At 37.2% G+C, this 15651-nt stretch overlaps 1 protein-coding gene across 2 annotated transcripts in view; it reads left to right on the forward strand.

Moving 5' to 3' along the window:
• The first annotated feature begins 226 nt into the window (after positions 1 to 226).
• The window catches only part of ddc (dopa decarboxylase), a 70372-nt gene continuing 54947 nt past the window's right edge, over positions 227 to 15651 (forward strand). The window contains exon 1 of one of the 2 annotated variants that reach the window (XM_062984112.1): positions 227 to 457. The gene's annotated coding sequence lies outside the window, so the exon portion shown is untranslated. Of the gene's footprint in view, positions 458 to 3235; positions 3431 to 15651 lie in introns of those variants that run through there. The other variant, XM_003222297.4, reaches the window with a different exon arrangement.

Here is a 15651-nt window from a genome sequence, read left to right on the forward strand (position 1 = left end):
AGCCAAATGTGTAGAGTCGTCATACATCACTTTCCATGTCTTCGTTTGTCCTCCTGGGTGCTGTCAAGACTTGGACGAGTCACTGTCATCTGTTCTTTTCCATTAATGTGCACCATGAGTAACAATATTTTTCTCATGGTACACTTAATTAGTTTTACAGATTATTGTATATATTTTCCCTTTATGGTAAATGGATTTTAATTTTTATACCTGTCTAATAAAAGTGAATCTGAGATGCAAGTGTGGGGGAGGAGTTATATAAGTTTCAGAAGGTTAATGATTGCTATGTTTCATAGTACTACAGACAGATTATCAGAGTAATGCAGAAAATCCTTCCTCCTGGTTGAATTGTTCCTGCTGGTCAGACCCAGCTTTTTAAAGGTTGAGTTTCTTGTGGCTCAAGGTTTTCTGTTTTCCATACAGATTATCCTTAAATCTTGAAAGCTGCAGAGAAAACGTAAGTATTTTTTTTTTTTTTTACAAAACTGAGGATCTCAATGTTACAAGTTAACCTTTGTTCCAGGTTCTCTTAAATACACCAACTCAGCATTTTAGAGCAACTGACTAATTCAAAGTTGTTTGGAATGTTAGCTTATTGTATATAAGTATATATTAATATCTTGTTACTTTCTTTAAAATAATATACCTTCACAATGATCATCAATAATTTGCCTTTTAAAATTAAACTCCCAGAATGCTGTTATATAATATTGTATATGCTTGTGAAAAACAAATGCCTTATACTAAAAAAACTGCATTTGTGTAGGTATGAAATATTTGAAAGCAGAAAAAGGGGAAGAACTGCTGACCTTTTTGTTCAAGATGTTTAACAGTGGAATATGCTGCCTTTCTGTCTTGCTATTGTACTTTCCACCTTTGGCTGATACAACCAATGGGCATGGTTAACACTATCCTCCAATAAGTGAACCTTGCTATATGGGAACTAGAATTGGACAGATTTGCAATATTGACCATCTAGTAGAGGGGTGCAATTACGTTCTTATATAGCAGAACCGGCAAAAGCAGTGGGACTGATGTAGAATGGGACCAATGTACACTAAGCACACTTATCATTTGCAAATCACTAAAAGAGTTTCTTAGCAGCTATGTTATTTAACCAAGGGCTTTTCTACACAAGCTAAAAACCCTGGATTCACCACAAAGGTATTCCCTTGCTGTCTCCTGGCTTAAGAACCTCAACATGATGAGGTCCACAGAGTTCTGTGTTCAACTAGGAGCAGCAGCAATATGAAAGCAGCAAGATGGTTGCCAGATGAGTAGCTGTGTTCCCCAACCATGTAAACAATGTCCCTAGATTCAGCACAAACAAGGCAGATACTTGCTGTCCTGGGGTACATTTACGCTGCACCTACAGCCTGGTGTCAATGAGCCCTAAGTGGACACAAAGACAATTAAAAAATGATATAGGATTCAGAGATAAATTTCTTACCCTACTAGGCAGTTATTGGATGCAGAGGAGTATGAGTGGAGGCTACTGTGAGAGAATGGCCACTTGTTCATATAGACTAATGGTTCCCAAACTATTTGGCCTACCGCCCCCTTTCCAGAAAAAATATTACTCAGTGCCCCCTGGAAGAGGGCGTGGCTTAGAGGAGTGGGTGTGACTCCTGCTCAAGAGGGCGGGGCTGAGCCTCTCCCCTAGTCCAAGATGCAGGGTTGGGAGGGGGAGGGGGAGGTGGGCGGGGCCAAAAATGGGTGGCCAGGACTGGGATGGGCAGAGTTACAAGCTCTGAGGCAGGGCAGAGCTTCTTTCCCTGTCCTGCGGCACCTGCCAGGATACAGGGGGTGGGGCCTCTTCCCAAGTGCCTGACGGGGCAGAACCTCTATTATCCGCCCACATGTTCTAACAAGTACCTCAGGGGAGGTGTACAGAGGCTCAGCCCTGTCTCGTGCTCTTGGTAAGAGCCCCCGCCCCCACCCCACCCCCACCTTTTAGTCCTAAAAGGCCTCTCAGGAGAGGTATAGAGGCTCAGCCCTGTCTCAGGCTCTTGGAAGGAGCCCCGCCTTGTTCCCTATCTCTGCCCTCTGTGTCCCAACAAGTGCCTCAGGAGAGGTATAGATTCTCAGCCCTGTCTCGGGCTCTTGGGAAGAAGCCCCGCCCCTCCCCTGGCCCCACCCCCATGTGCTAATAGGTGCCCACCAGGGGGCGGTAGCACCCACTTTGGGAATCACTGATATAGACTTTAATTGGCAAAAAATGTGAGCCAAGTTCCCAAATTCTATTTCCAGTCCCTGTGTGTCCTTTGCATTATACTGTACAGCTATCTGTAGTTCTCTTACAACCTCATCAGGTGGGGCTTTCTTCAGCAGCAAACGCTGGTTCAGCCCTAGGTTACCCACAGAGCCAGCCTGCTCCCATCTCATGGTACAGAGGAACTTCCTGCAGGGCTCTGTGGGTAAACTAGTGTGGAACTGGCATATGTTGTCACTGCGACAACACAGGAGGCTTCCCATGATGCACCAGAAGCAATGGGGAGAAGTTGTGCGGTCGACACTTCCCCCCCACATTGCCCAGCTTAATGGTAAGCTGGGTGATGCGGTGGGTTGGGGCAATGGGTTGTGCATGCCCCTGACGGCATTTGCCATGATGCGTGGTGATTCTGGTGGCCCATGTGACGAGGTTATTACCTTTGTGACAGCTTTTCAAGGGATCTTGTGGATCAAAATAACTTTGAGGGAAGTGCTGACAGACATAATAATAAGCAGATCTTGATGTTGTTGCATCATTTATCATGACCTGTTTAGCTCTATGAGACAGATGAAAGACAAGCTAATTGAAAATGTTTCAACAATGCATTAACCTTTTGTTTGTTTGAATTATTATAATATCTAATGCCCTTTTCTTTTGGTTTTAATTGTTTCTATTTGAAGTTTTTTACGCATGTATTTGACTTAGTTAATGAAAGGGAAGCAGTTGTCATAAAGCTTATGTCACATACAGGTCCAAATTAATCCTGAGCACACACATAGGCCTTTCATTGATGTTTACCAACAAAACATGCAGAGATATATTCGTATATGCGTAAATACAACTCTGTCAGTATGGTATAATAATTATACCAAATACATATGTCAGTAATTGTGGGTTATATGTGAATAAATTAAATTTGTTTTAGAGTCTCCTTTGGTAATGAAAGGCTATTGATATATTGAGGATGAAAGCAATTTAGCTGAATGCAATTTTTCGTCGATTTAGCTTTGGTGTTAGGAATAGTGCTTGTGATATTTGTGGATGAATGGATGGAGGCAGGAGGGGAGAATGACGTGCACAATGTTAAAATGCAAAGCACTCCCCTCCGATTGGTTCATGGGAAGTGGCTAATCTAATATAAATGGGTAACCTCTTCTTTATATCTGTCACAACGAAAGCAGATGGTCGAAAGACAAAAGCAGCAAACTCTCACTAGCAGTAAGTACAAATCTTGACTTTTTAAGCATAATGATTATAGAAATGTCGCCTAGATGCAACAGTTTGCCTTATACCACTGTAGGGATTCTCTAAAATGATCAGTGTTTGGGGGAGAAGCAGACTGTTTGATGTTTATAATCAAATAATGTTTGATTTTAATCCAGCAAAATGTACAATATGGGGTGTGCAGTTGCTGCAGAGAAATGCCGCTTCTATGCATTATTTTGGAAAGCAAAAATATAAATTCAGGAAATGAATATGCAATGTTTCATCTCTCTAAAAGCAGACTGTTATCTGTCTTGAACCGTGCTTGAATACTCAAGAAAGTAGCAGCTTAATTCTTTATTACATGTTGCTTAATAATGAATAGTGTTTCTAAACAACAGGTTTTAAAGGTTCCAGCTTATAGGAATTAAAACAAAGCACATTTTCAAATTAAGCTACTTAAAATGTCAAGACAAAACCTAAAATTTTAGCTAACAATAATAACAAAACTGGGAGCAACAGCAGTGGCAGCGATTCAGGGTATAAATGAGTCAAATACTTTAAAATTGTTTATTTATACCAATATAATATAATTATCATATACAGTATAACTCAGAGTAATTGTTGATTGCAAAAATTAGTATAATAAATATCTGTATACTATTTGAGTGCATAGTAAATTTTCCCCAAGAGGTGTGTTATAAAGTGTCAGTTCTCATGCTTTCCTCTAATATATAAGATGTAAAATGAGTTATTTTAAAAATATTCAGGTGTGTATTAATTTTCTTCTGCTGAAGGCAATAAGAATTTCTAAAACAGTTACATTTTATTTGTTATTTAGGGAATTACTTTCTCACAGTAAATGTGAAAGTAGATTCACAAATCATTTTAACCTGTTGATTTATAGCATCTGTTGATTTGTAGCATATGTAGCATGTTTGGGAATCTTATGCTGTAGGTATCCCTAATCTAGCCGTAATTGTTTTAAAGACTGATAGGAAACAACATGAACCATTTAAAAAACCCCAAGTTTGTCCACAGCGATGAATAGTTTCAAGTATGAACTCTGGCACACACAGATTGGATTAGGACCATTACAGTGCTTTTAGAAAGAGATCATTTTCATGTAGAAAAGTATTTACTTCCTCCATAAAATATGCAGTTTCTGGAATGAATGTTTTTGCTTTGGTTTAGGTAAAGGTAAAGGTTTTCCCCTGACATTGTCTAGTTGTGTCCGACTCTGGGGGTTGGTGCTCATCTCCATTTCTAAGCCGAAGAGCCGGCATTGTCCGTAGATGCCTCCAAGGTCATGTAGCTGGCAAGACTGCACGGAGTGCTGTTACCTTCTTGCTGGAGCGGTACCTATCGATCTACTCACATTTGCATGTTTTCACCCCGCTCTCTGGGTTCGAAATGCCGACGTTTCGGTCAGCAGTCCTGCCAGCACAGTGGTATAACCCATTGTGCCACCAGATGCTCCTGCTGAGTATATAAGATGAGGGGATAGTTTCACATTACAGCCTGGTGATAAATAATAATGTTGTTTGCCCACCAAGAGTTAGGATTTCTTTTTCTCAAACAGCAGTTGGCTTTGTGGTGTAGCAAACTTCTTTTAATCTGATGAGACCCTTATAAGCTGTTTATAGGATGGCTTGAGGATATGCTATTCAAAGAGAAGTCTAAACATTTCTACTAGGCTGTCCATTTCTTTGATAAACAATCCACTTATAAAATATTTCAGTCTTTTTAGCCTGATTTGGAGAAAGATTTCCCTGGTTCATATTAAAACCATTGCTTTGGACTTCTTAGATAGGGAAGTGATTGATGCCCCATTAAAAAACATGGAAACCAGAAATCTGAGAGTTTAGAAATCTGAACTTTCATGATCTTTCTAATTCAGGTCTTATTTTAAACTGTAGTTCTCCTCCTCTGCCCTCAGAAATATTGCCTTGTCAATCCATGCAGATAAACCTGTCATTATTGCATTCATATGGTCTGAGATGGTTATGACAATGTACAGTGTTCCCTCACTACTTCACTTTTCGTGGATTCGCTGTTTTTCGGTTTTTCAATAAACTCTAAAAGACTATTATAAATCATAAAAAATTACAATTTACAGTCTAAGTAAGGGAGGAAGAAAAAGCCAACGGGAGAGAAAAGGAGCCCAAGTGGCAACAAGAGGAGGCGGAGGAGGCGATTTATCAACATACGATTGTTTGATAAAGACTTAAAATAATGTATAACTACTAAAATAATGTATAAATATTAAAATAAATATAGTGTCCCTACTTCGCGGATTTTCACTTATTATGGGTGGTCCTGGAACCTAACCCCCGCGATAAGTGAGGGAACACTGTATTCTTACACCCATTTTGTTGTGGAGAGTTAGAGTTACAATCCTGAATCCAGTGTTCCTATCTAGTGCCCAGTGTGCTGACTTCTTAAAGGAAAATGTGAAGTAAATTGTAGCAACAGTACAATGTATTAAAGCATAGAAAAATTGGGAATTGGTGTATGTATGGAAATGAGGGTGTATACATAATTTTTAAATGAAAAATATTTTATTGAGATATACTTGCTATTAGAGAACAACACATAAGGTTAAATACATAAAACAAAAATAATATACATACATTCTGAACTGACAACTGCAAGTGCATATGCAAATTACGGTAACTATCATGGGTAAGTGAATTATTTCTTATTTTCCAGCATTACTTTCTTTTATCTCCCCCGCTCACAGTTGAGTTTATTGAGTCCAAACTACTTTTGCACTTTGAATTCCGTTTGAGGAAACTGGAGTAACCTGAGGACATAGGAGAAAATCGAGGGGGGGGGGGGGGCGGGGAGAGAACAATCAGGACTTTTAAAGGCAACTGAAAAGGTGGAAGGACAGAGGACTAATTGTACTATCCCTGCCAAATTGGAAGGGATGCATTCATTTTAGCTTAACAAAAACATTGTAAGTCAGAACAACCTGGAAACAAGAACCCAGGTCTCTCTTTTACCACATACAGATCACACTGTTGCAATAGAACTCACACATTATGAGTGAGGGATATTCTACCCTGATCCATTATCTCAAAAGGGGAAGCATGGAACTGCTTTGGGTTAATGATGCATGTTTTCACATTCTCATCTTCACAACAGCCAGCAGGCATAATGATGATGATGATGACGATGATGATGATAATGATAATAATTTTATTTCTTACCCTCATGGCTTGAGGTGAGTTACAGCATTACTAAAACACATAACCAAAACACAGAATCATTTTTAAAACTCTATAAAATACACATATTAAAACATATTTCCATAAAATACATATTGAAATACACAAAACAAATGTTAGATTTAGAGTGGAAGTTTAAAAATCATCATTAAAACTGGGTAGGCCTGCCAGAAGAGATATATCTTCACTTGTGTCTTAAATTCTGACAGCTGATCTAGCTGTTGGAGCTCTACAGGCAGGTCATTCCGCAGTCATGGGGTGGCCAATGAAAGGTCCTCTGGGTGACGGTGGCCAGTCGGGTTCTGGCAGGCTGGAGCAGACACCTCCCCCCCCAAGAGGATCTCAGTCAGTATTTGGGGTGGATTTTACGGGAGAAGGCGATAACCTGGATCCAAATTATGTAGGGCTTTAAAGGCCAAAATTAACACCTTGTGCTTTGCCCAGAAACTAATTGGCAGTCAATGGAGAAACTTTACAATAGGTGCAGAGCCGGTCCAACAATGAGGCGAATTAAGCGGTCGCTTCGGGCGCAAAACATACGGGGGTGCAGTCGAGACTGCTTTTTCTGTTGATTTCTTGTAAAACATGATGTTTTGGTGCTTAATTTGTAAAATCTTAATGTAATTTGATTTTTAATAGGCTTTTCCTTAATCCCTCCTTATTATCCAACATTTTCGCTTATCCAACGCTTTTATTTTTCAGTGATTGGTTTGGGGGGGGGGACCAAAATTCTGTTCGCCTACACTTGAAAAATACCTAGGGCCGGCTCTGGTGAAATATGCTCACTCCTAGATGTTCCTGTAACCAATCTGGCGGCATTATTTTGACTCAACGAGAATTTCTGGACTTGGTACAAAGGTAGCCTAATTTAAAGTGCATTGCAGAAATCCAACCTGGAGGTTACCAGCACATGCATTAATATCTTAAGGTCCTTCAAATCTTGGAAGGGGCGCAGCTGAAGGCACGACATGGATAGTGTCCATTGCTTGTCACCTAGAGTGACATCAGTCGAGACATCAAGGCAATTGGAAAAGGGAAGGGGAAAGGAAGGGGCTGATTCCTCCCCCCCCCCCCCCCCCCCCGCACCACTATGCTGTCCTAGCCAACATCACTCCAGGTAACAAGTGACTGATGCTAGTCATGTCATGTCTGCTGGCCATTGTGATGACAAGCATAGGGAATCTGTAAGGGTGGCTGTCTGATGGTGCCAAACAAAATCTGCAGTGGATGGAGGTTGCCAATCATTTGCCTCTCCAGTTTGGCTCTCCAATAAAGGGACAGTGTAGAACCACCCTAAGTCTTTGACTCAAGTCTAGAATTGGATATGTACATTTTTGATTGTTAGCCTTTCAGTTACCATATTTTTATTAGCTTGGTGGCTTATGGATGAAGCATGGTGGATGATACTCTCATCAATCATTTCACTGTGTGATCTCACTCTAATTCAGTCCACAAGTCACCACACTTTCCACTTCCATCCCCCAAATCCTAGAAGACAGGAAAATTGTTAAATGGGCTTTGAACTATTGTTCAGATACATCAAGAAAGTTGCCTATTCTGGAAAGCAGTTATAAAAGGGATGCAATCCCTAACAGCCTTTATTTCTAGGGATGTGCAAAAGGCTGAAATTGTGGTTTATCTGTATATAGACTGTGCTTAATTCAGAGTAGTTATCTTGACTGTTCCAGCCAGAACAAAAGGACCTCAGAGATGTGTATTTGCCTTCTAGCAAACTACGCACTTATGTAAAACAAATGTCTTTTTTAGAACTTGTAAGCAGCAACTTATAATTTGTACCTTTGTGAAGTCATATTTCCAAGGCAATACAAGTAAACTGGTATAACCTGTTGACATTTCTAGTTACTTTCTAAGTAAATTTGAAAGGACATTTTCATAAGCTAGAATTTTGAAATGTAATTATATTTTCTTACTATTCCTAGTTTTCCCAGCCTCTCAAAAATACTATTAGAAAGCAGAAAAAAATTAAAGAGTGAATATTTATAGTAAGTAAGTCTCTTATTAATTTTTAAAACACATCTAGTGACAAAATGAGAGGAAAGGACAGATCTTGGAAGGATAATAATAATAATAATAATAATAATAATAATAATAATAATAATAATAATAATAATATCCTCAGCTGCTGTAAGAAAATTGCACTGACGGACTACAAACAGAGGCACAACTATGTGGCCCAAATGATTCATTGGAATTTTTATGTCACAAGTACCACCTGCCAGCAGTAAAGAAGGTTTGGGATCACAAACCTTCAAAGGTAGTGGGAAATGAGCACACAAAGATACTGTGGGACTTTCGAATCCAGACTGACAAAGTTTTTGAACACAACACACCAGACCTCATGGTTGTAGAAAAGAAAAACGTTTGAATTATTGATGTTGCCATACCAGGTGACAGTCAGATTGACGAAAAACAACAGGAAAAACTCAGCCATTATCAGGACCTCAAAATTAAACTGCAAAGGCTATGGCATAAACCAGTACAGGTGGTCCCAGTGGTAACTGGCACACAGGGTGCCATGCCAAAAGATCTCAGCCAGCATTTGGAAACAATAACCATTGCCAAAATTACGATCTGTCAACTGCAAAAGGTCACCTTACTGAGATCTGCATGCATCATCCGAGAACACATCACACAGTCCTAAATACTTGGGAAGTGTTTGCTTCATCTCTTTTACTTTCTGTGGTGAAGGCTATTATGATATCTCTTTCGCCTCTCCTTTTTGCATAATGAAAGGCTCTGTGGACTCTTTCAATTTGAGTTTGCATTATTTCCATGTTTAAACCTTGAAGCAATGATATTAATTCCCCTTGTAAATTCTCTGCAGTTATTTGTTCTGGGAAACCAGACAGTCTTAAGTTTATTCTCCTTTGTCTTTAAGTCTTAAAGCTGCAATTTCTTCCTGATTTTACTTCAATCCTTTCTCAGTCTGAGTTTTTGTTAATTAATCTATTATCTTGTTGTTTTGTCTTCCTTTGTTTCAGTAGCATATCAACTTTTGGATTCAAGGACTCTGATAGCTCTGCAATCATTTGTTGAATGTTTTGCAGCTCCCGTTTGGATGCCATTTTTGGCTATCTTCCTGGTTTTATTCTTGCTTGTCTTACTTAATAAAGTCTCTTTCCCCCAATTTTTCTACTGTAGAGAAAATTTGTCGGGTGTGGGAGCCTCCCACATATATTTGTCTATGAACTGACTGCGAAATTAGTACTTATCTCAGGCTCTGGACTTTATTTCCATTTGTATCTCCGGGAGTCAGGAACAGAGCTGCTTCCTCTTATCCAGGCATGTGCAGAAAACTTCTTAAAAGAAACAGAGACTTAACATACAAAGGGGAAACAATCATTCCAAAACATGACCTGTCTCCAGAATCTCGGAAGATAAAAGCTCTCCTAAAAATATATGCAGATAGATTGACTGCTCATGGGATAAAGTTTTCCTGGGTGTTACCAAAGGCTATTCTGGTTTATAAAGACAATGAAAAACATATTGCAAGAACACCAGAACAAGCCCAGACAATGCTTGATAAATTGGGTTTCCCTCTAACACCAGAAACAGAAAACTCTACAGAGAAAAAAGAGAAGTAAGTTAGTTGGAGGAAGGAGAGGAAGACAAAGACCAGACTGATACAGAAGTGGAACCATCAACCGGATTAACAAGATCATAAAAATGAACATGGACTACAGCATCATAATAAGTAGTGACTCTGCCTTGGGCTTTTTCTGAAATTAGTTGGGGGTAGGCAAGGGAGAAAGTAGCTTTTGGATTTCCCATCTTCTATTCTATGACTCCAATCTGCCACTGTGGAAGATGCCAGTAGGATTGAATGGACATTATGTTCAAGTTTATGTATAAGAAAACTAGTCAGTATGGTGGGAAAAGGGTAGAAAGCAGGCATATAATGGGTAAAAAACAATGAAAAATCTGTATGGCCTGGAATTGTAATAATAAAAAATAAATAGGAGAGGGAACAGTGCTGCAAGAAATCACAAATGAAAGGAAAGATACATTTCCTTAAAATAACATTTGAGAAGGGGGGAGGGGAATATAGCAGATGAGAAGCCACAAATACACAAAGGTGACAAGCTGAAAATGTGTTTTTAAAATACAAACGGGTTGGCTTCAGATCTGAAGCAGTCAAGAATTATACAATTAGCAAAGAAATCATATTGCAATGTGCTTTGTTTAGAAAGAAAGATAACAAACAATTAATAAATATTCCAGGTTGGAGGGTGATAGCAGAAGTGAGGGGTACGAAAAAAGCCAGAGGGGTAGCAATAGTAATGAAAAATTCATTAAAATTGGAAATACTGGAAACAATAACAGATAAGGAAGGGAGATATATAGTGCTAATATGCAAAATAAATGGCAAGAAATATACAATAGGAAATGTTTATGGCCCAAATAAAGGACAAAAGAAATACTTTAGAAAGTGGTTTAAGAAAGTACAAGAACTTTACCAAGGGGATTTCAGATCTTGCGCCTATTATAGTGGAGTTAAAGATAGAGGAGCCTGATGAAACGGAGATAATAAAAACTTGGAGATATAAAAATTTGATAATTAAGACAGAAAAACTTAAGAATCAACTATTCAATGAGATAAAAAAATTACTTTAAAGAGAATGGGGCTCAGCAAGTATAGAAACATTCTGGGATACAGCAAAGGCAGTAATTAGGGGTTACTGTATAGCAAAAGAAGTGGCAGTAAAGAAACAGCAAGAGAAAGAAAGAAAATAATGCTTAGAGAAATAGAGGAAACACGAAAACTATTACAAAGTAAATACCAAGTGCAGCTGAAAGCAAAGTTGGAAAATGTAAAGAAATAATTAGAAGAAATGGACAATTTGGACTTATGGAAAAAAGAGATGTTTATTTAAAATTTTCAAAGACAAAATACAAATACAATGAAAAAATTGGTTAATTATTTGAAAAACGCGAAAGAGAAAGGAAGCGTCATCCAGTTAAAGTATAAATACAATAAAAAAGTAAACTTGAACAAGGAAATAAAAGAGCTATTCATAGACTTTTACCAGGAATTATATAAAAAAGAAATACATGGAGGAAGATTTGATGAAAATCTACAGAAGATAATAGAGAAGACAATAGGAAACTAGGAACATAAATAACATATCAAGAAATAGAGCAGGTTATCGGCACACTGAAAAATGCAAAATCCCCAGGAGGGGATGGATACACTGCAGAATTTTACAAAGAAACAAAAGAAATAATTCCAGAACTGAAGATTTTATTTAATAGTATAATGAAAGGAGAAAAAACCCCTGACACATGGAGAGACTCAGAGATAATATCAGTAAGAAAGAGTGGGAAAGATCCAGAAGATCCCAATTCATACTCACCCATTAGCCTCCTAAATCAGGATTATAAAATATTTACAAAAATATTAGTAAATAGAATAGAAGCGATTATAACCAAAATTGTAGCGGAAGATCAATATGGTTTTATAAAAGGCAGGAATATTGCGCACCCTATAAGAAATGTATTAAACATTCTTAATCATAACAAAAAAAAAGAAAATTTGCATTCTTAAAATTAGACATCTGTAAAGCCTTTGATTCACTAAACCATGATTATCTGTTTCAACTAATGGGTAACTACAGATTCGATACTTCATTTATTAAAATAATAAAAGAGTTATATAGTAATACAAGAGCAAGAATAAGAGTGAATGAAGGATTAACAAAATATTTTAAAATAGAAAGAGGAGTAAAACAAGGTTGTCCTTTGTCTCTGCTACTATTTGCGTTAGCAATGGAACCTTTAGCAGATAGAATAAGAAACAATGGCAGAATAAAGGGATATCAGATTTGGAACAAAGAGGTGAAGATAAATCTTTATGTTGATGACATTTTACTAATAATGGAAAACCCAGTAGAAACAATAAGAGAAATACAAATAACTTTAAAAGATTTTGAAAGGTATTCAGGATTTAAAGTTAATATGAGCAAAGAAATGCTTGTGTACAATATGGGGAAAGGGGAGCAGAAGGAGCTGCAGGTAAAAATGGGAGACATAAAAATAATAAGAAATAACATAAAATATTTAGGCATAACTATTACGAAAGAAATACCTAAGTTAAAACTGGCCAATTATGGGGCAATATGAAAAAAAAATCCAGGAAAGCCTGGGGAGTTAAGCAACTAGGTATCCCACAAAAAATACAAGCACTGAAAATGTGCATAATCCCCAAATTGCTGTATCTTTTCCAAACCCTTTCAATAAAAATATAATACAATTAAAAGAATTGGATAATACCTTGAGAGAATGGATATATGGGGAAAAGAGAAACAGAATAATGAAAAAGATTCAATATACTCCAAGGAGAATACTTAAATGGGGTTTCCAAATCTACTATACAAAATCTTAGCATACTTGTAAAGTATCTACACAAACACAAGATGGTCTATGTACAAAGAAAATATGTCCAAATAGCATATAGTATTATTAAAGTTCCCCGTACAAAGCTCAATTTGGCAGTACCAGACAAATTTTGTCTGGTTTCCAAATCTACAATACTATTACGAGGCCTTCTAACTAAGATCTTTACTAGAAATGTTTAAAGGGAGAAGATAAATGGATAAAAGTAGAGAATGAAATAAATGAAGGATGGGGAAAATACTGGCTATACACTAGAGCAGGCATCCTCAAACTTTTTAAGTGGAGGGCCAATTCATGGTCCCTCAGATTATTGAGGGGCCGAATTATCATTTGAAAAAAAAACAAAACGAACAAATTCCTATGCTCACTGCACATGTCTTATTTGTAGTGCAAAAAAAAACCCAACAAAAAACAAAAAAACCCCAGCAACAATTACTTATTTATTTACTATATTTATACCCCACCCTCTCTCACCCCGAAGGGGACTCAGAGCGGCTTACAAGTTGTATAATACAATATATTATATTATTAGCATAGCACAATATTAGCATTATATAATGCTATATTGTACTATACCATTATACCATAATATTATTAGTAATATTACCTTTACCTATATAATATATAATTAATATTATTATATTATATAATATTATTATATTGTATTATTATTATTAGCCGCCCTGAGTCCCCTATTGGGTGAGAAAGGCGGGGTAGAAATACTGAAATAAATAAATATTATATTGTATTACATTATAATATTATTATCAATATTATATGTATACACAATACATTATATTATTACCATACCATGCATTTACAATATTTCATTTACAATATTGGTAAATGAAAGAACAATACAATATTTAAAAATAAAAATAATTTTAACCAACATACTGTAAATTTATCAGGATTTCAGTGGGAAGTGTGGGCCTGCTTCTGGCCAATGAGATAATCAAGTAGGATTGTTGTTGTTGTGCCTTCAAGTCATTTCAGACTTTGGGCGAGCCTAAGTCTAAAACTGAGGACGTGGGCCAGGTAAATGGCCTTGGAGGGCCGCATCCGGTCCTCGGGCCTTAGTTTGGGGACCCCTGCACTAGAGGTATTAAAGAAATGAAAGAAAAACTAACAGAGATAACATGTGCCCTCCTCCAATCTACTGGAACTTCTCAAAAATGATCACCAGTGGTTCTGAAATTACTTCTGCCAGCTCTATCAATAGATGTAATTCATGTTGAATTAATTTAAATTACCCAGATATTTTTGTACTGCTTCTTTACCTATTATATGCTGCCTTTCCTCTACTGCATCATCTGCTCCATTATCCGTAATTTGAGTTAACCTTTTGGGAGAAGATAGAGGCAAAAAAGGTCTTGAGCAGTTCTGCCCTTTCTCTGTCTCCTGTTAGAATTTCACCATTACCTGTATACAGTGGTCCTACCATTTCCACATTCTTTCTTTTGCTCTAGACATAGCCAAAATCTCTTTTTATTGTTTTTAACCTCTTTAACAAGCCTGGGTTCATTTTGGTTTTCAAACTTTCTCCCTACACATGCTATCTATTGGTTTGGCTTTCCCTTTAGTGATTTCTCCCTTTTCATTTCTTGTACAATATCCTTTTTAAATCTTAGCTCACTAGAAAGTTCCATAGACATTCGTTCTGGTTTGTTTGATAAATGGTATGATTTGCTTATTAATGCAACAGGTCTAAAAACCGGTAATATGACACCCCCTCCCCCATGGGAATGAGGTCCTAAGTCATGTAGAGTTAAGTTGGAGAAATGTTCCAAAACATCTAGAATAAGATAGAAATATCAAGTGTGACATATCATATTCTTATGGATGAGTCTGTTTAATTGTCATAACCTCAATTACTGTGACTACATGTTTTGGTAAGAATGGAGGTGTGGTTTACATTCATGCTACAACACCCTGTTTGAGGCCTTAGTGTGCTGTTTCATATGCATTTTCTCTCCTCTTCTCAGGTTTTCTGAGGTCATGTTGGAGTTCATAATGCCTCCCATGTTCTGTATTAGTGATGCCAAATTCCATATTCTGATATGGCATTTATTACTTTTTGTATACATGCTCATGACTGGAATTTTTTTTAAAAATGTAATATTTTTGGACTATTTATGAAAAAGCAATGCTCATGCACTATGCTACTTCTCCAAAGATTATTGAATACCTGTGCTTTTGCTGATTTTATTCAGTTTAGCACAATAAAGTCCTTACATTTTTATTATTTGCCTTTCCATATTATCTTTCCTTCAATGAACCCAAGAAAAACACACATCGAATCATAGAATCATACCATGCACAATCATACCTCGGTGCATGGTAATGTTTTATTATTGTATATTGGCTTTTATGATGTTTTAAATGTTTTTAGTTTTTAATGCCTTTTGTATTGTATTGTTGATGTGATGGCACTGTGTTGCCAATTTGTAAGCCGCCCTGAGTCCCCTAGGGGAGAAGGGCGGGGTAGAAGAACCGGAAATAATAATAATAATAATAATAATAATAATAATAATAATAATAATAGAATTGGAAGAGACCTCACGGGTCATCCAGTCCAACCCTCTGCCA

Source organism: Anolis carolinensis, chromosome 6 (genome assembly GCF_035594765.1).
Source record: "Anolis carolinensis isolate JA03-04 chromosome 6, rAnoCar3.1.pri, whole genome shotgun sequence".
NCBI lineage: Eukaryota > Metazoa > Chordata > Lepidosauria > Squamata > Dactyloidae > Anolis > Anolis carolinensis.